Source organism: Arachis hypogaea, chromosome 13, assembly GCF_003086295.3.
Source record: "Arachis hypogaea cultivar Tifrunner chromosome 13, arahy.Tifrunner.gnm2.J5K5, whole genome shotgun sequence".
NCBI classification, from domain to species: domain Eukaryota; kingdom Viridiplantae; phylum Streptophyta; class Magnoliopsida; order Fabales; family Fabaceae; genus Arachis; species Arachis hypogaea.
This window is the reverse complement of record NC_092048.1, coordinates 128,865,580-128,888,894: the sequence shown is the minus strand read 5'-3', so window position 1 is coordinate 128,888,894 and position 23,315 is coordinate 128,865,580. Positions and strand designations below refer to the sequence as shown.

Genomic DNA, 23,315 nt, shown 5'->3' with positions numbered 1-23,315 from the left:
TTTTACCATGTTTGATGTGTATTTTTACCATTCAACTAATAAATTATTGTGGTTTGGAATATTGAATTAGAGCAGTGTTATGTTCTTCATGAATCAGAGAAGAATTGTTCATCCTAATAATCAGGTTATGTATATAGTTTTTGGCTAATGGTAAAGGGTTTGATTTAATGCTATGCATTTTTTTCTCGCAGGGATCGATAATTTGCATGTCTTATTTAGCTATGATTCCAAACTTGATATCTTTCAAGCAAGGTAATTAGTGAAAAATTGTGTTCTTATTTTTTTTTATTTTCAATTTTAATGCCTTTAATAGTGTATGTAGCAACATTCAGGCCACTCATTTGTTATTGCTATTTCCATGGGAGCTGTGTTCGTTGGTGATACTTTGTACGTTGGAAGGTACCACTTGTTCAATTTTGACATGGAGAAACAAGTATACCAATGCATATGAATAAGGAAATTGCTTTATGATTTTTTTTTGGTATAAATAATTCTTGAGTCTTATTGATGGAAAAATAAAAAGGGGAAAAAATAGGTTTGGAAGAGATTTATCTCGTAGCAAGTTGTACCTCAAATCAAATTAGCTAAAATCAAGTTGACTCTTACACCAAACTAAAGAAGAATCAATAAATTGTGCATGAAAACATACATGGTTCAATGCTGGTATTTTTCTAATTAATTTGCATACTTAGCCTTTTGAAGCCATATTGTGAATTTCTTGAAAATGTTTTTGTGAATTTTCATACTCATGCCATACTTAGCCTTCATGGTTTCAAACTAGCAGTTTATTGTTTTCATTTTTTTGTGGAGTATACATGTAAATCATATAAATTGTAGTATAATGTCAATTTATTCCTTATTTGTCAAGTTTATGATAAAAAAAAGGAAAAGAACTTTGGATGGAGCATTCTTTCAATTGGGTTCTTTTTCGATTTTATCCATGGCAAAATCTGGAATGAATTGTAAATGTCCCTTCACAGCATAGCATGATCTTGGGTATGTATTCCAACTCTATTGCTAATTACAACTTAGTTTTTGTTAAATAAGTTTCTAATATGTTTTGGTTAGTGTATGTAATGACCTTTCAATTACAAATTAGTTTTTACTGATTACAACTCTTATATTAATGACTTTCTATTCTAATCTTTTTGTGCAGGAACTCTTATTGACAACTAAATTGGCAATCATATACTATGTTTGATTAAATGGATTTCATTTTTTTTATCAATATTTTGATCTTAATGTAAATTTCACAAATTTTGTGAGAATGACAAAGTAAAAGATTATTTTGAAATGGTTGTATTTGATTAGCTTGTTTGATATAATGTATGCTTGAATTTGTTATGTTTTTCTTTTAATATTGGGTCACTGATTTATGGGGGTTTTAAACTCCCGCAATTTTTTTTTAAATTTGGCTTACCAAATTGCGGCGGTTTTACACTGCCGCAAAATTGGAAAACTGCCGCTGATTGCAGGGGTAAAAAACTGCCACAATTTATCCTAGGTAACGGGATTTTTTAAAAAACCACCGCAATTAAATATCAGGACACATAACTCAGTCAATTTTTCAAATTGACGCAACACTTTTTGCGGGGGTCAAAAACCCCCGCAAAACCGAAAAAAAATCCCGCAATTTAGCGTCTTTTTTGTAGTGATTGTTTTGTCTAAATTCCAAATTGGCATAATCTTCTCTATCAAGCTTTTGGTGCCGTTGCCAGGGAGTTGCAATGGTGTTATGTTATTGGCTATTGTGCATATGTGAATATTGTGAATAGCTTGTTTTTGGTTGATTAGTTGCTTGCTTTTGTTAGTTGTTAGGAGTTTGTTTTAGTTTCTCTTATTAGCTTTTATTTTTATTTCCTCTTTGCTCTATGAATTCTCACCCCTTTGGCTTGGAGTTTGGTTGTTATGATGTTGTAGGAAGTGAGAACCTAAATGATGGAATGCATCATGAATTGTGGGATCAATTGAGTGAGGAGCCATATGCTTCTAGGTAACCCTCTTGGCAAGAACTTCCTCTATATTCTTATAGCTACTATCCACCTCTTGATGCACACCAATACAACCTAAACCCTCAACATTATGATCAACCTTACTCACAAGCCACATCAAAATATCTCCAAATACCTCCATATGAGCCTAACCTATACCCACCATACCATCAACCTTATGTGCCTCATGAACAACCTTATGAACCACACTTAGAGCCACCACAATTCCAACAATAATACCCCACACAACATATAAGGACCTTCTTCCACATGAAGAACCTTCTTTTGCCCCACAACATTCAATGGAGGAAGCATTCCAATTCTTCCTTCAAGATCAAGAAGAGGACCAAAAGAGGCAAGACAACATCATGGCTACCTTAGTCGGAGTCCTATCTCACTTAGCCTCACTACACTCTTCCAATCATTCAAGCACCTCCATGAATGAAAGTGAAGAACCAACTCCAATTGAAGCATGTGGAGTGGAGGAGAGCTTGGAACCATAAGGGAAAGAAGATGAATTAAAGCATGAGTTGCAAGTGGAAGAGGTTGAAACCAAGGAATTAGAAGTGGTTGAAGAATTTGAAGAACTTGAACAAGGAAACAAGCTTGAGGAAGCTTGTCAAGAGGTGGAGATCATACAAGAAATACTATCACCTCCTTCATTTAAGTGGGTAACATCCTTAACCTTAAGCTTCATTATTCCACTTGAATATAGTTTGATTGAAAATGATAGTCAACATAGGAATATTTGTGGATTGGACAATAAAGGAAAATTAGGTAGTGGTTGGAAATATGATCCTAGATTCATAGAAGTTGAATCTTTAAAATTTTGTTTTAATGGTTGGTGTAATTCTAAATTGGATGGATCTTGGAGAATGTTTGGATGCTTGAGTGAGAACTTTGAATGCTTGCCACCCGGATGGAATCACATGAGTCAACAAGAAGATCGGGTGCACAAGATTTGGGATTCCAGAGGACATTGAAAATGCAAACATTGGTGGGGATTCAAGGAAAAATTCAAGCACAAGCCACTGTAGCAAGGGCTCTCCCAATTGTCTAACTTAAAGACAATAAATGAAAGTGCTAGGTGGGAGACACCCTACCATGGTAACACCTTTCTAACCCTCTTCTTGTATATAGTTTTAATCATTGCATTTTGTTTCTTGTAGATAGCTTATGTTTAGTTTAATTTCAAGCTTAGTAGGTTGAATTTAAGTTTGCATCATGTGGTTGTACAATGTTAGATGTTTTGCGGTTGAAACCCTTTTGTTGAGCTCAAGTTTGATGCCTTAGAGCTCTAAAAATTTTTTGAAAAAAACAGAGAATGCGTGTGCACAACCCTGTACGTATGCACACTCCCCCAAAATCTGCATTCTGTGTGTACGCACCCAGCTGTGCATATGCACACTCCTTGACACCCCTTCTATTGGGAGTGCTCGCACACACTTGTGCGTTCGCGTCCCCCTCTTTTTGCCTTGCGTGTGTACGCACGGACCTGTGTGCGTACGCACAGATGGCGAATTGCGCGTTAATTTTTGACATTTCATATTCTTAAAAAAAAAGAGCTTTTTCAGGGTGCTCGCACCAGCTTGTGCGTGTGCACCTGGTGCACGAAAATTACTTCACACTATGTAATTCCGCACAACTAACCAGCAAGTGCACTGGGTCGTCCAAGTAATACCTTACGTGAGTAAGGGTCGATCCCACGGAGATTGTTGGCTTGAAGAAGGCTATGGTTATCTTGCAACTCTCAGTCAGGATATTAATTAGTGGCTATCAATTGACTTGCAAATGAACAAGAGAGCATGAATTAAAGGTTACTTGTTATGCAGTAAATGAGAATATGTTGGAGTTTTGGAGATGCTTTGCCTTTTGAATCTCTGCTTTCTCTCTATCTTCTTCTTCACGCACGCACGTCCCTCCTATGGCAAGCTGTGTGTTGGAGGATCACCGTTGTCAATGGCTACTATCCTTCCTTTCAGTGAAAATGGTTCAGGTGCGCTGTCACCGCACGGCTAATCATCTGTAGGTTCTCGATCATGCCGGAATAGGATTCGCTATCCTTTTGCGTCTGTCACTACGCCCAGCACTCGCGAATTTGAAGCTCGTCACAGTCATCCAATCCCAGAATCCTACTAGGAATACCACAGACAAGGTTTAGACATTCCGAATTCTCAAGGATGCTGCCAATGGATTCTAGCTTATACCACAGAGATTCCAATTAAGGAATCTAAGAGATACGCATTCAATCTAATGTAGAACGGAGGTGGTTGTCAGGCACACGTTCATAGGTTAAGAATGGTGATGAGTGTCACGGATCATCACATTCATCATAATAAAGCGCAAATGAATATCTTAGATAGGAACAAACATGATTGAATAGAAAACAGAAATACTGGCATTAACTCATCGAGGCACAGCAGAGCTCCTCACCCCCAACAATGGAGTTTAGAGACTCATGCCGTCAAAAGGTACAAAGTTCTGATCTAAAATATCATGAGATACAAAATAAATCTCTAAAAGTTGTTTAAATACTAAACTAGTAACCTAGGTTTACAGAAAATGAGTAAACTATGATAGATGGTGCAGAAATCCACTTCTGGGGCCACTTAGTGTGTGCTGGGGCTGAGACTAAAGCTTCTCATGTGCATAGGGCTGTTTTGGGCGTTCAATGCCAGCTTTGGATCCAATTCTGGCGTTGAACTCCAACTCCTAACTTGTTTCTGGCGCTGGACGCCAGACAGCAGCATGGAACTGGCGTTGAACGCCAGTTTACGTCATATATCCTTGAGAAAAGTATAGACTATTATATATTTCTGGAAAGCCCTGGATGTCTACTTTCCAACGCAATTGGAAGCACGCCATTTGGAGTTCTGTAGCTCCATAAAATCCACTTTGAGTTCAGGGAGGTCAGAATCCAACAGCATCAGCAGTCCTTTTTCAGCCTGAATCAGATTTTTGCTCAGCTCCCTCGATTTCAGCCAGAAAATACCTGAAATCACAAAAAAAATACACAAACTCATAGTAAAGTCCAGAAATATGAATTTTGCCTAAAAGCTACTGAAAATAAACTAAAAACTAACTAAAACACACTAAAAACTATATGAAATTAACCCCAAAAAGCGTATAAAATATCCGCTCATCACAACACCAAACTTAAACTGTTGCTTGTCCTCAAGTAACTAGATAAATAAAATAGAATACAAATAATTTAAGAAGTAATAATATCTCAGAGTTTTTGAGTGAAGCTCAGATTCTAATTAGATGAGCGGGACTAGTAGCTTTTGGCTTCTGAACAGTTTTGGCATCTCACTTTATCCATTGAAGCTCAGAGTGATTGGCATCTATAGGAACTCAGAATTCAGATAGTGATATTGATTTTCCTAGTTTAGTATGTTGATTCTTGAACATAGCTACTTTATGAGTCTTGGCCGTGGCCCTAAGCACTTTGTTTTCCAATATTACCACCGGATACATAAATGCCACAAACACATGATTGGGTGAACCTTTTCAGATTGTGACTCAGCTTTGCTAAAGTCCCCAATTAGAGGTGTCCAGGGTTCTTAAGCACACTCTTCTTTTTGCTTTGGACCTTGACTTTAACCGCTCAGTCTCAAGTTTTCACTTGACACCTTTACGCTACAAGCACATGGTTAGGGACAGCTTAGTTTAGCCGCTTAGGCCGGGATTTTATTCCTTTAGGCCCTCCTATCCACTGATGCTCAAAGCCTTGGGATCCTTTTTATTTACCCTTGCCTTTTGGTTTTAAGGGTTATTGGCTTTTTCTGCTTGCTTTTTCTTTTTCTTTCTATTTTTTTTCCTGCAAGCTTTGTTCTTTGCTGCTTTTTCTTGCTTCAAGAATCATTCTTATAATTTTTCAGATTATCAATAACATGTCTCATGTTTATCATTCTTTCAAGAACCAACATATTTAACAGTCTTAAACATCAAATTCAAAAGACATATGCACTGTTCAAGCATTCATTCAGAAGACAGAAAGCATTGCCACCACATGTAAATAATTAGAATGTTCTTATTAAAAACTCGAAAATTATTGCCTCTTATTCTAAAGAAATTCTTCTATTTTATTCATGTTTGATGATGATGAGAAAATTAAATTATAGCTTAATTGGAGATAAAATCAAAAATATAGATACTAATTACTACTATATGACTCCTAAGGTAAAACTAGAATAAGAACAGTTATCACAGAGTTAAGGCTAAGATTGGAATTTAACAACCTTTGTTCTAGGGAGTGGATGTTCCTCTAATCTGCGGGGTGCTTGGTCCTTCAAGAGATAATTTCTGGCGCTTCAATTCCCTTAAGTCGCGCCCTTGCTCCTCCTGTTCTTTAATCAAATAGAAAAGAATGCTACTTTGTTCCCTCTGTTCTTTCATTATTTGTTCCATAGCTTCTTGCATCTTGGTAACTGATGTTTCAAGATACTCCCAGTATTCAGATTGAGGGATTTCTGGGAGAAATTCCTGTGTTTTCTTCTTGATGGGTCATCCTGTGCTTGTTGTTTTTCCATTGATGCTTTGGTGATTGGTCGCTCAATTGAGATATACTCAGTTATTCCCATCCTTACTCCAGCGTCCTTGCAGAGCATAGAAATCAAGCTTGGATAAGCCAACCTAGCATCTTTGGAATTTTTGTTTGCAATTTTGTAAAATTCAGTTGAAATCAGTTGATGAACTTCCACTTCTTTTCCCATCATGATGCAATGGATCATCACTGCTCTTCTAATAGTGACTTCAGAATGGTTGCTAGTGGGCAGCAGAGAATGCCCAATGAAATCCAGCCATCCTCTGGCGACTGGTTTGAGATCTTCTCTTTTGAGTTGATTTGGAACACCCTTCGTGCTGGTGGTCCACCTGGCTCCAGGGATACATATATCCTCTAGAATCTTATCCAGGCCCTTGTCTGTTCTCATCATTCTCCTATTGAAGGAGTCTGGATCATCTTTCAGCTGAGGTAGCTTTAAGATCTCCCTGATCTTGTCAGGGTGGGTATGAACAATCTTTCCTCTGACCACGATCTGATAGTCATAGATAGCAGATCCAGATAGTCTTTGCCTGTCTGTATGCCACATATTAGCATAGAACTCCTGGACCATATTCCTTCCCACTTTCGTTTCAGAATTGGCTAGGATCTCCAAGTTCCTGATTCGAATTTGCTCCTGGATCTCCGGATATTCGTCTTCTTTTAGATCGAATCTGACTTCCGGGATCACTGATCTTAGACCCATTATTTTGTAATAATGGTCTGAATGTTCTTTAGTTAAGAACTTCCCTTGATTCCAAAGCGGTTTTGGAACACTCTCTTTCTTGCCTCTTGGAGTGGGTTGTTTTCCTTTAGGAGCCATGATCTTAGTGATCACGGATAAGCACACCAAACTTAGAGGTTTGCTTGTCCTCAAGCAAAAGAAAAGAAAGGAGAGGGAGAGAAGGAGAGCTAGGTGCAGTGGTGGATGGGAGGGGAGGGAGGCCGAACCCATATTTAAAGGGAGAGGGGGGTGGGTTTTCGAAAAATAGGGAGAAAGATAAGATAGAAGATATGATTTTTAGAAAAAAATATGACAAGAAAAGATATGATTTAAAATTGGAAAGATATGAAAGATATTTGAAAAAGATAGATTTGAAATTTTGAAAAAGATAGTATGGAGATTTGAAAAAGATATTGCTTAGTTGAAAAGATTTTTGAATGAAAAGAGAGAGATTTGTTTTGAACATTTTGAAAAAGAGTTGAGTTGGATTGAAAAAAAGGATTTGTGCTTATGGATTAAGATACATTTAATATTTTTAAAGAAGGGTTTTTTTAGAAATTAGGGATTTTAGAAATCAGGGTTCTTAACATGTTTATGCAAGAAATCATGAATTGGAACATGAAAATTAGGATTAAAATGAAAAATATGAAGAAAAAACGAATTTGCCTCCTCCCCACCATCCTGGCGTTTGAACGCCCAAACGCTACATGTTTTGGGTGTTCAACACCCAAATGCTACTTCTCCTGGGCGTTCAACGCCCAGCTGCTGCTTATTTCTGGCGTTGAACGCCAGGAAGTCCTTTGTTACTGGGCGTTTTTCTGAACGCCCAGAACGTTGTAAATCTGGCGTTAAACGCCCAGAAAGAGCTTCTTTCTGGCGTTCAACGCCCAGATGGCTATCCTTACTGGCGTTCAACGCCCAATGGATGCTTCTGTTGGGCGTTGAACGCCCAAAATAGACTTTTACTGGCGTTTTCTTGCCAGTGAGCTCTTTTTCTCTGTTTTGCGTGCAGAATCCTTCTGTAACCCTGTGAACTTATACAATTGACTCTTTACCTTAGCATCAATGAACTTTATATAAACAAATAAAATCAAGAATAGGTCAAAATGCTTAGAGGAAGTGATGCCCCATGGCTGGGTTGCCTCCCAGCAAGCGCTTCTTTATTGTCTTTAGCTGGACCTTGCTGAGCTTTTAATCTAGCTTCAGCCTTGAGCACTCTTGCTCAACATTGCCTTCAAGATAGTGCTTGATTCTCTGTCCATTAACAATAAACTTCTTATCAGAATCAATATCTTGAAGCTCCACATAACCATATGGTGATACACTTGTAATCACATATGGTCCCCTCCACCGGGACTTCAGTTTCCCGGGGAATAGCCTGAACCTAGAGTTAAACAACATAACCTTTTGTCCTGGTTCAAAGATTCTAGATGACAGCTTCCTGTCATGCCATTTTTTTTATTTTTCTTTATAAAGCTTGGCATTTTCGAAAGCAGTGCATCTGAATTCCTCTAGTTCATTTAGCTGGAGCAATCTTTTTTCTCTAGCTAATTTGGCATCAAAGTTTAGGAATCTGGTTGCCCAATAGGCTTTATGTTCCAGTTCCACGGGCAGGTGACATGCCTTACCATACACAAGTTGGTATGGAGAGGTCCCTATAGGAGTCTTGAATGTTGTTCTGTATGCCCACAGAGCATCATCCAAGCTTCTTACCCAATCCTTTCTACGGGTACTTACAGTCCGTTCTAGGATTCTTTTTAGCTCTCTGTTAGAGACTTCAGCTTGTCCATTAGTCTGTGGATGATATGGAGTCACCACCTTGTGGCGAATCCCATACCGGACCATGGCAGAGTAAAGCTGTTTGTTGCAGAAGTGAGTGCCCCCATCACTGATTAGTACTCTAGGGACCCCAAACCTGCTGAAGATATATTTCTGGAGGAAATTCAGCACTGTTTTAGTATCATTGGTGGGTGTGGCAATGGCCTCTACCCATTTTGATACGTAGTCAACGGCCACCAGAATATAAGTGTTTGAGTATGATGGTGGAAAAGGTCCCATGAAGTCAATTCCCCATACGTCAAACAACTCAATCTCCAAGATTCCTTGTTAAGGCATGGCGTAACCATGAGGTAGATTACCAGCTCTTTGGCAACTGTCACAGTTACGTACGAACTCTCGGGAATCTTTATAGAGTGTGGGCCAATAGAAGCCACATTGGAGGACCTTGGTGGCTGTTCGCTCACCTTCGAAATGGCCTCCATATTGTGATCCATGGCAATGCCATAGGATCTTCTGTGCTTCTTCTCTAGGAACACATCTCCGGATTATTCCATCTGCACATCTCTTAAAGAGATAGGGTTCATCCCACAAGTAGTACTTTGCATCAGTAACTAATTTTTTCTTTTGTTGCCTGTTGTACTCTTTGGGTATGAATCTTGCAGCTTTATAGTTTACAATGTCTGCAAACCATGGTGTTTCCTGAATGGCAAATAAATGCTCATCCGGAAAAGTCTCAGAGATCTCAGGAGAGGGGAGGGACGTCCCTTCTTCTGGCTCTATCCGGGACAGATGATCAGCCACTTGGTTCTCTGTCCCTTTTCTGTCTCTTATTTCTATATCAAACTCTTGCAGAAGCAACACCCATCTTATGAGCCTGAGTTTTGAATCCTGCTTTGTGAGTAGATATTTGAGAGCAGCATGGTCAGTATACACAATCACCTTTGATCCTACCAAGTATGATCTAAACTTGTCAATGGCATAAACCACTGTAAGTAATTCTTTTTCTGTGGTTGTGTAGTTCTTCTGGGCATCATTTAAAATGCGGCTAGCATAATAAATGACGTGCAGAAGCTTGTCATGCCTCTGCCCCAGCACTGCACCAATGGCGTGATCACTGGCATCACACATTAGCTCAAATGGTAATGTCCAGTCTGGTGCAGAAATAACTGGTGCTGTGACCAGCTTGGCTTTCAGCATTTCAAACACCTGCAGACACTCTGTGTCAAACACAAATGGCGTGTCAGCAGCTAGCAGATTGCTCAGAGGTTTTGCGATTTTTGAAAAATCCTTTATAAACCTCCTATAGAATCCTGCATGCCCTAGAAAGCTTCTGATTGCCTTAACATTGGCAGGTGGTGGTAATTTTTCAATTACCTCTATTTTTGCTTGATCCACCTCTATTCCCTTGTTTGAAATTTTATGCCCAAGGACAATCCCTTCAGTCACCATAAAGTGACATTTTTCCCAGTTTAAAACCAGGTTGGTCTCTTGGCATCTTTTCAGAACTAGTTTCAGGTGATCAAGACAGGAGCTGAATGAGTCTCTATATACTGAGAAGTCATCCATGAAGACTTCCAGAAATTTTTCCACCATATCAGAGAAAATAGAGAGCATGCATCTCTGGAAGGTTGCAGACGCATTACACAGCCCAAATGGCATCCTTCTATAAGCAAACACTCCAGATGGACATGTGAATGCTGTTTTCTCTTGATCCTAGGGATCTACTGCAATCTGGTTATAGCCTGAGTAGCCATCCAAAAAGCAGTAATAATCATGACCTGCCAGTCTTTCTAGCATCTGGTCTATGAATTGTAAAGGAAAATGATCCTTTCTGGTGGCTGTGTTGAGCCTTCTGTAGTCAATACACATGCGCCACCCTGTAACTTTTCTTGTAGGAACCAGTTCATTCTTTTCATTATGAACCACTGTCATGTCTCCCTTTTTGGGGACAACATGGACAGGGCTTACCCAGGGGCTGTCAGAAATAGGATAAATAATCCCAGCCTCCAGTAATTTGGTGACCTCTTTCTGCACCACTTCCTTCATGGCTGGATTTAGCCGCCTCTGTGGTTGAACCACTGGTTTAGCATTATCCTCCAATAAGATTTTGTGCATGCATCTGGCTGGGCTTATGCCTTTAAGGTCACCTATGGACCACCCAAGAGCTGTCTTGTGTGTCCTTAGCACTTGAATAAGTGCTTCCTCTTCCTGTGGATTTAAAGCAGAGCTTATGATCACTGGAAAAGTGTCACCTTCTCCCAGAAATGCATATTTCAGGGATGGTGGTAATGGTTTGAGCTCGGGTTTAGGAGGTTTTTCCTCCTCCAGAGGAAATTTCAGAGGCTCTTTCATTTCCTCTGAATCCTCCAAATCAGGCTGAACATCTTTAAAGATGTCTTCCAACTCTGATTCGAGACTCTCAGCCATGTTGATCTCTTCTACCAAAGAGTCAATAAGATCAACTTTCATGCAGTCTTTTGATGTGTCTGGATGCTGCATGGCTTTGACAGCATTCAACTTAAACTCATCCTCATTGACTCTCAGGGTTATTTCCCCCTGTTGGACATCAATGAGAGTTCGTCCAGTTGCTAGGAAGGGTCTTCCTAGAATGAGAGTGGCACTCTTGTGCTCCTCCATTTCCAGCACTACAAAGTCAGTGGCAAAGGCGAATGGCCCAACCCTGACAATCATGTCTTCAATCATACCTGATGGGTATTTAATGGAACCATCAGCAAGTTGGAGACATATCCGGGTTGGTTTAACTTCTTCAGTTAAACCAAGCTTTCTAATAGTGGATGCAGGTATTAGGTTGATGCTTGTCCCAAGATCACATAAAGCTGTCTTGGTGCAATTACCGTCTAATGTGCATGGTATCAGAAAACTCTCAGGGTCTTTAAGCTTTTCAGGAAAGCTTTTTAGAATGACTGCACTGCATTCTTCAGTGAGGAGAACTCTTTCAGTTTCTCTCTAATCCTTCTTATGACTCAAGATCTCTTTTATGAACTTGGCATAAGAAGGTATTTGCTCAAATGCCTCTGCAAATGGAATCTTTATTTCAAGAGTCCTGAGATAATCTGCAAAGCGAGCAAATTGCTTATCCTGCTCCTCTTGGCGGAGTTTTTGAGGATAAGGTATCTTGGCTTTATATTCCTCAACCTTAGTTGCTGTAAGTTTATTTCCTACAGAAGTGGTTGAAGAAGCCTTTTTAGATGGGTTGTTATCAGCACTTGTGTGTGTCTGATCCCTCACTGGCGATTGAGTGCCAGAGTTAGAAGCTGGAGTGACATTAGACGCCAACTCCTCATCTGTTCCTGGCGTTTGAACGCCAGAACTGAGCTTCTTTTGGGCGTTCAACGCCAGATCCTTGCTTGTTTCTGGCGTTGAACGCCAGTCCTGAGCATGGTCTGGGCGTTCAGTGCCAGCCTTCCACCCAACTTCTGGCATTTTAGTGCCAGAATTATTTTTCCCTAGGCTCTTACTATCCTCAGATGGATTTTGGGTGGTTTGCTCATTTCTTGGTTTCCTGCTGCTTTGAAGTGGGGTATTTAGTGCTTTCCCACTTCTTAACTGAACTGCTTGGCATTCTTCTGTTATTTGTTTTGACAGCTGCTGCTTTGTTTGCTTTAATTGTACTTCCATGTTTATATTAGCCATCTTTGTCTCTTGTAGTTTATCCTTGAATTCAGCTAACTGTTTTGTTAGAAAATCCAATTGCTGATTGAATTCAGCAGCTTGCTCTGCAGGACTGAGTTTAGCAGTTACTGTTTTAGCCTCTTCTTTCATGGAAGAGTCACTGCTTAGGTACAGATGCTGATTTCTAGCAACTGTATCAATGAGCTCTTGAGCTTCTTCAATTGTCTTTCTCATGTGGATAGATCCACCAGCTGAGCAATCTAGAGAGATCTGAGCTCTTTCTGTAAGCCCATAATAGAAGATGTCTAACTGAACCCACTCTGAAAACATTTCAGAGGGGCATTTTCGTAGCATCTCTTTGTATCTCTCCCAGGCATCATAAAGAGATTCATTATCTCCTTGTTTAAAGCCTTGGATGTCCAGCCTTAGCTGTGTCATCCGTTTTGGAGGAAAGTATTGATTCAGGAATTTTTCTGTCAGCTGTTTCCATGTTCTTATGCTAGCCTTAGGTTGGTTGTTTAACCACCTTTTGGCTTGGTCTTTTACAGCAAATGGAAATAGTAATAATCTGTAGACATCCTGATCTACTTCTTTATCATGTACTATGTCAGCAATTTGTAAAAACTGTGTCAGAAACTCTGTAGGTTCTTCCTGTGGAAGACCGGGATACTGGCAGCTTTGCTGCACCATGATAATGAGCTGAGGATTCAACTCAAAGCTACTGACTTCAATGGAGGGTATGCAGATACTACTCCCATATGAAGCAGTAGAGGGGTTAGCATATGACCCCAGAGTCCTCCTGGACTGTTCATTTCCACTTAGATCCATGATGGAGAAAGGGAGATGATGTAAAAAAAATTTATTTTTATTTATTTATTTATTTATTTATTTCGAAAATGAAATAAATTAAAATAAAATAAATAAAAATGATTGAAAATTTTCGAAAAAAAATTGAGGGGAGAGAAAGTGGTTAGGAAGTTTTGAAAAGGATATGATGATTTTGGAAAAAGGTTTTAAATTTTGAAATAAAAATCTGAATTTTAAAGGTAAATTTCGAAAAATTGCTTTAAAATAGAGAGAAAAGATATTTTTGAATTTAGAGAGGAGAGAGAAAAATAATAAGATAGCACAAGATTTAAAATTTTTAGATCTAATGCTCCTTGTTTTTGAAAATTTTGGAGGGAAACACCAAGGAACACCAAACTTAAAAATTTTAAGATCAAGACACAAGGAAAACTCAAGAACACTTTGAAGACTCACAAGAACACCAAACTTAAAATTTTTAGAAAACCAAACTAAAATTTTCGAAAACCAAAGGAGAATCAACAAGAAAACACCAAACTTAAAGTTTGGCACAAAATTTAATAGAGAAATTATTATTTTTGAAAAATTTTTGAAAAGAAAATAAAAGACTCTGATTCAAAAGATAAAAATTTCCTAATCTAAGCAACAAGATTCACCGTCAGTTGTTCAAACTCGAACAATCCCCGACAACGGCGCTAAAAACTTGGTGCACGAAAATTACTTCACACTATGTAATTCCGCACAACTAACCAGCAAGTGCACTGGGTCGTCCAAGTAATACCTTACGTGAGTAAAGGTCGATCCCACGGAGATTGTTGGCTTGAAGCAAGCTATGGTTATCTTGCAACTCTTAGTCAGGATATTAATTAGTGGCTATCAATTGGCTTGCAAATGAACAAGAGACCATGAATTAAAGGTTACTTGTTATGCAGTAAATGAGAATATGTTGGAGTTTTGGAGATGCTTTGCCTTTTGAATCTCTGCTTTCTCTCTATCTTCTTCTTCACGTACGCACGTCCCTCCTATGGCAAGCTGTGCGTTGGAGGATCACCGTTGTCAATGGCTACCATCCTTCCTTTCAGTGAAAATGGTCCAGGTGCGCTGTCACCGCACGGCTAATCATCTGTAGGTTCTCGATCATGCCGGAATAGGATTCACTATCCTTTTGCGTCTGTCACTACGCCCAGCACTCGCGAGTTTGAAGCTTGTCACAGTCATCCAATCCCAGAATCCTACTAGGAATACCACAGACAAGGTTTAGACTTTCCGGATTCTCAAGGATGCTGCCAATGGATTCTAGCTTATACCACGGAGATTCCGATTAAGGAATCTAAGAGATACTCATTCAAACTAATGTAGAACGGAGGTGGTTGTCAGGCACACGTTCATAGGTTGAGAATGGTGATGAGTGTCACGGATCATCACATTCATCATAATAAGGCACAAATGAATATCTTAGATAGGAACAAACATGATTGAATAGAAAACAGAAATACTGGCATTAACTCATCGAGGCACAGCAGAGCTCCTCACCCCGAACAATGGAGTTTAGAGACTCATGCCGTCAAAAGGTACAAAGTTCTTATCTAAAATGTCATGAGATACAAAATAAATCTCTAAAAGTTGTTTAAATACTAAACTAGTAACCTAGGTTTACAGAAAATGAGTAAACTATGATAGATGGTGCAGAAATCCACTTCTGGGGCCCACTTGGTGTGTGCTGGGGCTGAGACTAAAGCTTCTCACATGCATAGGGCTGTTTTGGGCGTTCAACGCCAGCTTTGGATCCAATTCTGGCGTTGAACTCTGATGAGCGGATAATTTATACGCTTTTTGGCATTATTTTTAGTATGTTTTCAGTAGAATCTAGTTACTTTTAGGGACGTTTTCATTAGTTTTTATGTTAAATTCACATTTTTGGACTTTACTATGAGTTTGTGTGTTTTTCTATGATTTCAGGTATTTTCTGGCTGAAATTGAGGGACTTGAGCAAAAATCAGATTCAGAGGTTGAAGAAGGACTGCTGATGCTGTTGGATTCTGACCTCCCTGCACTCAAAACAGATTTTCTGGAGCTACAGAACTCGAAATGGCGCGCTTCCAATTGCGTTGGAACGTAGACATCCAGGGCTTTCCAGAAATATATAATATTCTATACTTTGGCCAAGAATAGATGATGTAAACTGGCGTTCAACGCTAGCTTTCTGCCCAAATCTGGCGTCCAGCGCCAGAAAAGGATTCAAAACCAGAGTTGAACGCCCAAATTGGCACAAAAACTGGCGTTCAACTCCAAGAAGGACCTCTACACGTGTAACACTCAAGCTCAGCCCAAGCACACACCAAGTGGGTCCCAGAAGTGGATTTATGCACCAATTACTTACTCATGTAAACCCTAGTAGCTAGTTTATTATAAATAGGACCTTTTACTATTGTATTAGACGTCTTTTTGACCATCTTTGGATGCCTGGTTCTTAGATCAGAGGGGCTGGCCATTCGGCCATGCCTGGACCTTCACTTATGTATTTTTAACGGTAGAGTTTCTACACTCCATAGATTAAGGTGTGGAGCTCTGCTGTTCCTCAAAGATTAATGCAAAGTACTACTATTTTCTATTCAATTCATCTTGTTTCGCTTCTAAGATATTCATTCGTACTTCAATCTGAATGTGATGAACGTGACAATCATCATCATTCCCTATGAACGCGTGCCTGACAACCACTTCCGTTCTACCTTAGACTGAATGAGTATCTCTTAGATCTCCTAACCAGAATCTTCGTGGTGTAAGCTAGAATGATGGCGGCATTCAAGAGAATCCAGAATGTCTAAACCTTGTCTGTGGTATTCCGAGTAGGATTCAATGATTGAATGACTGTGACGAGCTTCAAACTCGCGATTGCCGGGCGTAGTGACAGACGCAAAAGGATAGTAAATCCTATTCCAGCATGATCGAGAACCGACAAATGAATAGTCGTGCCGTGACAGGGTGCGTTGATCATTTTCACTGAGAGGATAAGATGAAGCCATTGACAAGGGTGATGCCTCCAGACGATTAGCCGTGCCGTGACAGGGCATTGGATCATTTTCCCGAGAGATGACCGAAAGTAGCCGTTGACAATGGTGATGTATCACATAAAGCCAGCCATGGAAAGAAGCAAGACTGATTGGATGAAGATAGCAGGAAAGCAGAGGTTCAGAGGAACGAAAAGCATCTCCATTCGCTTATCTGAATTTCCTACCAATGATTTACATAAGTACCTCTATCCCTATTCTATTATTTATTTTCGAAAACCTATTACTGTCTTATATCCACCTGACTGAGATTTACAAGGTGACCATAGCTTGCTTCATACCGACAATCTCCGTGGGATTCGACCCTTACTCACGTAAGGTATTACTTGGACGACCCAGTGCACTTGCTGGTTAGTTATGCGAAGTTGTGAAGATATGTTTAGACCATGGTCCTGTGCATCCGTTTTTGGTGCCATTGCCAGGGAATCAATTTCGAACAACAATTCACAACCCGAGTAGCAATTTTGCATACCAAGTTTTTGGCGCCGTTGTCGGGGATTGTTCGAGTTTGGACAACTGACGGTTCATCCTTTTGCTCAGATTAGGTAATTTTCTTTTTGTTTTGTTTTCAAAAATCTTTCAAAAATTTTTCCTTTGTTTTCGAGAAAAAAAAATTTATTCAAAATTTTTAAGAATGAATTCTAGTGTTTCATGAAGCTTGTGAAGCCTGGCTGGCTGCAAAGCCATGTCTAAATTCTTTTGGACTGAGGCTTCCAAACCATCAGCATAGAGGCAAGTTACATATTTGATAAGTAATGAGCAGTATATTCTGATATCTTGCTGAAGCTTGGCTGGCCATTGGCCATGTCTAGTGTTTTGGACCGGAGCTTTCATTGAAAGCTTGGCTGGCTAGTGAGCCATGTCTAATTCCTGGACTGAAGCTTTAAAGAAGCGCTTGTTGGGAGGTAACCCAATGTTTATTTATCTAATTTTGTTTTTGTTTTTCATGTTTTATTAGGTTCATGATCATGTGGAGTCAAAAAATAAATATAAAAATTGAAAACGGAATCAAAAACAGCAGAAGAAAAATCACACCCTGGAGGAGCATCTTCCTGGCATTCAACGCCAGAACAGAGCATGGTTCTGGCGCTGAACGCCCAAAATGGACAGCATTCTGGCGCTAAACGCCCAGAACAAGCATGGTTCTGGCGTTCAACGCCAGAAATGGCTAGTAAATGGGCGTTGAACGCCCAAAATGGGCACCAACCTGGCGCTGAACGCCTAGAGTTATGTGCAAAGGCATTTTGCATGCCTAATTGGTGCAGGGATGCAAATCCTTGACACCCCAGGATCTGTGGACCTCACAGGATCATCTCAGGATCTGTGGACCCCACAGGATCACCTCAGGATCTATGGACCCCACAGGATCCCCACCTACCTCCACTCACTTCTTCTCACCTCTCTCTTTCACACAACCCCATAAACACTCTTCCCCAAACACCCTTCACCAATCACCTCAATCTCTCTTCCCCATCACCTCTTCACCATTCACATCCATCCACTCTTCCCCATAAACCTACCTCATAAACCCCACCTACCTTCAAAATTGAAAACCAATTTCCCACCCAAACCCACCCATATGGCCGAAACCTTCCCCCCCTCCCTTCCCTATATAAAGCCCTCCACTTTTCATCAAATTCACACAACACACCCCTCTACACCCTTCTTGGCCGAAACACTTCCCACTCTCCCTCTCCTCCATTTCTTCTTCTTCTTCATCTATTCTTTCTTTTATTGCTCGAGGGCGAGCAAAATTCTAAGTTTGGTGTGGTAAAAGCATAAGCTTTTTGTTTTTCCATTACCATTGATGGCACCTAAGACCGGAGAATCCTCTAGAAAGGGGAAAGGGAAGACAAAAGCTTCCACATCCGAGTCATGGGAGATGGAAAGCTTCATCTCCAAAGCCCATCAAGACCACTTCTATGATGTTGTGGCCAAGAAGAAGGTGATCCCTGAGGTCCCTTTCAAACTCAAAAGAAATGAGTATCCGGAGATCCGACATGAAATTCAAAGAAGAGGTTGGGAAGTTCTAACAAATCCCATCCAACAAGTCGGCATCCTAATGGTTCAAGAGTTCTATGCTAATGCACGGATCACCAAGAACCATGATCAAAGTAAGAACCTGGATCCAAAGAACTATGTTACAATGGTTCGGGGGAAATACTTGGATTTTAGTCCGGAAAATGTGAGGTTGGCGTTCAACTTGCCAAACATGGAAGAGAACGCACGCCCCTACACAAGGAGAGTCAACTTTGATCAAAGGTTGGACCAAGTCCTTGTGGACATATTTGTAGAAGGAGCTCAATGGAAGATTGACTCCAAAGGCAAGCCGGTTCAACTAAGAAGATTGGACCTCAAGCCTGTAGCTAGAGGATGGTTGGAGTTCATTCAATGCTCAATCATTCCCACTAGCAACCGGTCTGAAGTTATTATAGACCGGGCCATCATGATCCATAGCATCATGATTGGAGAAGAGGTGGAAGTTCATGAGATTATACCTCAAGAACTCTACAAGGTGGCTGACAAGTCCTCCACTATGGCAAGGTTAGCCTTTCTTTACCTCATTTGCCACCTATGCAATTCAGCTGGGATTGACATAGAGGGAGATATCCTCATTAAAGAGGACAAGCCCATCACTAAGAAAAAGATGGAGCAAGCAAGAGGGCCCATTCATGGAGCTCAAGAGGCGTATGAAGATCATCACCATGAGATCCCGGAGATGCCTCAAATGCACTTTCCTCCACAAAACTATTGGGAGGAAATCAACACCTCCCTAGGAGAATTGAGTTCCAATATGGGACAACTAAGGGTGGAACATCAAGAGCACTCCATCATGCTTCATGAAATAAGAGAAAATCAAAAAGCAATGAGGGAGGAGCAACAAAGACAAGGAAGAGACATAGAAGAGCTCAAGGACATCATTGGTTCCTCAAGAAGGAAACGCCACCATCACTAAGGTGGATTCATTTCTTGTTCTTATTTCTTCTGTTTTTCATTTTCTATGTTATGTGCTTATCTATGTTTGTGTCTTCATTACATGATCATTAGTAGTTAGTAACTCTGTCTTAAAGTTATGAATGTCCTATGAATCCATCACCTCTCTTAAATGAAAAATATTTTAATTCAAAAGAACAAGAAGTACATGAGTTTCGAATTTATCCTTGAACTTAGTTTAATTATATTGACGTGGTGACAATGCTTCTTGTTTTCTGAATGAATGCTTGAACAGTGCATATGTCTTTTGAAGTTGTTGTTTAAGAATGTTAAATATGTTGGCTCTTGAAAGAATAATGACTAGGAGACATGTTATTTGATAATCTGAAAAATCATGAAAATGATTCTTGAAGCAAGAAAAAGCAGCAAAGAACAAAGCTTGCAGAAAAAAAAATAGGCGAAAAAAAAATAGAAAGAAAAAGAAAAAGCAAGCAGAAAAAGCCAAAAGCTCTTAAAACCAAAAGGCAAGGGCAAATAAAAAGGATCCCAAGGCTTTGAGCATCAGTGGATAGGAGGGTCTAAAGGAATAAAATCCTGGTCTCAGCGGCTAAACCAAGCTGTCCCTAACCATGTGCTTGTGGCGTGTAGGTGTCAAGTGAAAACTTGAGACTGAGCAGTTAAAGTCAAGGTCCAAAGCCAAAAAAAAAAAGAGTGTGCTTAAGAACCCTGGACACCTCTAATTGGGTACTTTAGCAAAGCTGAGTCACAATCTGAAAAGGTTTATCCAATTATGTGTCTGTGGCATTTATGTATCCGGTGGTAATACTGGAAAACAAAGTGCTTAGGGCCACGGCCAAGACTTATAAAGAAGCTGTGTTCAAGAATCATCATACTGAACTAGGAGAATCAATAACACTATCTGAACTCTGAGTTCCTATAGATGCCAATCATTCTGAACCTCAATGGATAAAGTGAGATGCCAAAACTATTCAAGAGGCAAAAAGCTATAAGTCCCGCTCATTTGATTGAAGCTATGTTTCATTAATAGTTTGGAATTTATAGTATATTCTCTTCTTTTTATCATATTTGATTTTTAGTTGCTTGGGGACAAGCAACAATTTAAGTTTGGTGTTGTGATGAGCGGATAATTTATACGCTTTTTGGCATTGTTTTTAGTATGTTTTCAGTAGAATCTAGTTACTTTTAGGGACGTTTTTATTAGTTTTTATGTTAAATTCATATTTCTGGACTTTACTATGAGTTTGTGTGTTTTTCTGTGATTTCAGGTATTTTCTGGCTGAAATTGAGGGACTTGAGCAAAAATCAGATTCAGAGGTTGAAGAAGGACTACTGATGCTGTTGGATTCTGACCTCCCTGCACTCAAAATGGATTTTTCTGGAGCTACAGAACTCGAAATGGCGCGCTTCTAATTGCGTTGGAAAGTAGACATCCAGGGCTTTCCAGCAATATATAATAGTCCATAGTTTGGCCAAGAATAGACGACGTAAACTGGCGTTCAACGCCAGCTTTCTGCCCAAATCTGGCGTCCAGCGCCAGAAAAGGATTCAAAACCAGAGTTGAACGCCCAAACTGGCACAAAAACTGGCGTTCAACTCCAAGAAGGACCTCTACACGTGCAACACTCAAGCTCAGCCCAAGCACACACAAAGTGGGCCCCGGAAGTGGATTTATGCACCAATTACTTACTCATGTAAACCCTAGTAGCTAGTTTATTATAAATAGGACCTTTTACTATTGTATTAGACGTCTTTTTGACCATCTTTGGACGCCTGGTTCTTAGATCAGAGGGGCTGGCCATTCGGCCATGCCTGGACCTTCACTTATGTATTTTTAACGGTAGAGTTTCTACACTCCATAGATTAAGGTGTGGAGCTCTGCTGTTCCTCAAAGATTAATGCAAAGTACTACTGTTTTCTATTCAATTCATCTTGTTTCGCTTCTAAGATATTCATTCGTACTTCAATCTGAATGTGATGAACGTGACAATCATCATCATTCCCTATGAACGCGTGCCTGACAATCACTTCCGTTCTACCTTAGACTAAATGAGTATCTCTTAGATCTCCTAACCAGAATCTTCATGGTGTAAGCTAGAATGATGGCGGCATTCAAGAGAATCCGGAAGGTCTAAACCTTGTCTGTGGTATTCCGAGTAGGATTCAATGATTGAATGACTGTGACGAGCTTCAAACTCGCGATTGCTGGGCGTAGTGACAGACGCAAAAGGATAGTAAATCCTATTCCAGCATGATAGAGAACCGACAGATGAATAGCCGTGCCGTGACAGGGTGCGTTGATCATTTTCACTGAGAGGATAAGATGAAGCCATTAACAAGGGTGATGCCTCCAGACGATTAGCCGTGCCGTGACAGGGCATTGGATCATTTTCCCGAGAGATGACCAAAGTAGTCGTTGACAATGGTGATGTATCACATAAAGCCAGCCATGGAAAGAAGCAAGACTGATTGGATGAAGATAGCAGGAAAGCAGAGGTTCAGAGGAACGAAAAGCATCTCCATTCGCTTATCTGAATTTCCTACCAATGATTTACATAAGTACCTCTATCCCTATTCTATTATTTATTTTCGAAAACCTATTACTGTTTTATATCCGCCTGACTGAGATTTACAAGGTGACCATAGCTTGCTTCATACTGACAATCTCCGTGGGATTCGACCCTTACTCACGTAAGGTATTACTTGGACGACCCAGTGCACTTGCTGGTTAGTTATGCGAACTTGTGAAGATATGTTTAGACCATGGTCCTGTGCATCCGTTTTTGGTGCCATTGCCAGGGAATCAATTTCGAACAACAATTCACAACCCGAGTAGCAATTTCGCATACCAAGTTTTTGGCGCCGTTGCCGGGGATTGTTCGAGTTTGGACAACTGACGGTTCATCCTGTTGCTCAGATTAGGTAATTTTCTTTTTGTTTTGTTTTCAAAAATCTTTCAAAAATTTTTCCTTTGTTTTCGAGAAAAAAAAATTTATTCAAAATTTTTATGAATTCTAGTGTTTCATGAAGCATGTGAAGCCTGGCTGGCTGCAAAGCCATGTCTAAATTCTTTTGGACTGAGGCTTCCAAACCATCAGCATAGAGGCAAGTTACATATTTGATAAGTAATGAGCAGTATATTCTAATATCTTACTGAAGCTTGGCTGGCCATTGGCCATGTCTAGTGTTTTGGACCGGAGCTTTCATTGAAAGCTTGGCTGGCTAGTGAGCCATGTCTAATTCCTGGGCTGAAGCTTTAGACTAACAATGCAAGATTCCTGGAATTCATATTAAAAATTTTGAAATCCTTATTTTTTTTCAATTAATTTTTCGAAAAAAAATCCAAAAAAATTAGAAAATCATAAAAATCAAAAATATTTCTCTGTTTCTTGTTTGAGTCTTGAGTCATGTTATAAGTTTGGTGTCAATTGCATGTGCATCTTGCATTTTTCGAAAATTTCATGCATTCATAGTGTTCTTCATGATCTTCAAGTTGTTCTTGGTGAGTCTTCTTGTTTGATCTTGATGATTTTTTGTTTTGTGTTGAATGTTGTTTTTCTTATGCATTCTTGAATTCTTAGTGTCTAAGCATTAAAGAATTCTAAGTTTGGTGTCTTGCATGTTTTCTTTGCATTAAAAATTTTTCAAAAATATGTTCTTGATGTTCTTCATGATCTTCATAGTATTCTTGGTGTTCATCTTGACATTCATAGCATTCTTGCATGCATCACATGTTTTGATCTGAAATTCTCATGCATTGCATAATTTTCATGTTTTTCTCCCTCATCATAAAAATTCAAAAATAAAAATAAAAAATTCAA

At 39.7% G+C, this 23,315-nt stretch overlaps 1 long non-coding RNA gene across 1 annotated transcript; it reads left to right on the top strand.

Moving 5' to 3' along the window:
• The first annotated feature begins 262 nt into the window (after window positions 1–262).
• Window positions 263–1,320, top strand: LOC140178006 (uncharacterized). The gene is made up of 2 exons (XR_011869956.1): window positions 263–399; window positions 1,157–1,320. It is a non-coding gene; the product is annotated as an uncharacterized lncRNA (long non-coding RNA).
• Window positions 1,321–23,315: the final 21,995 nt, after the last annotated feature.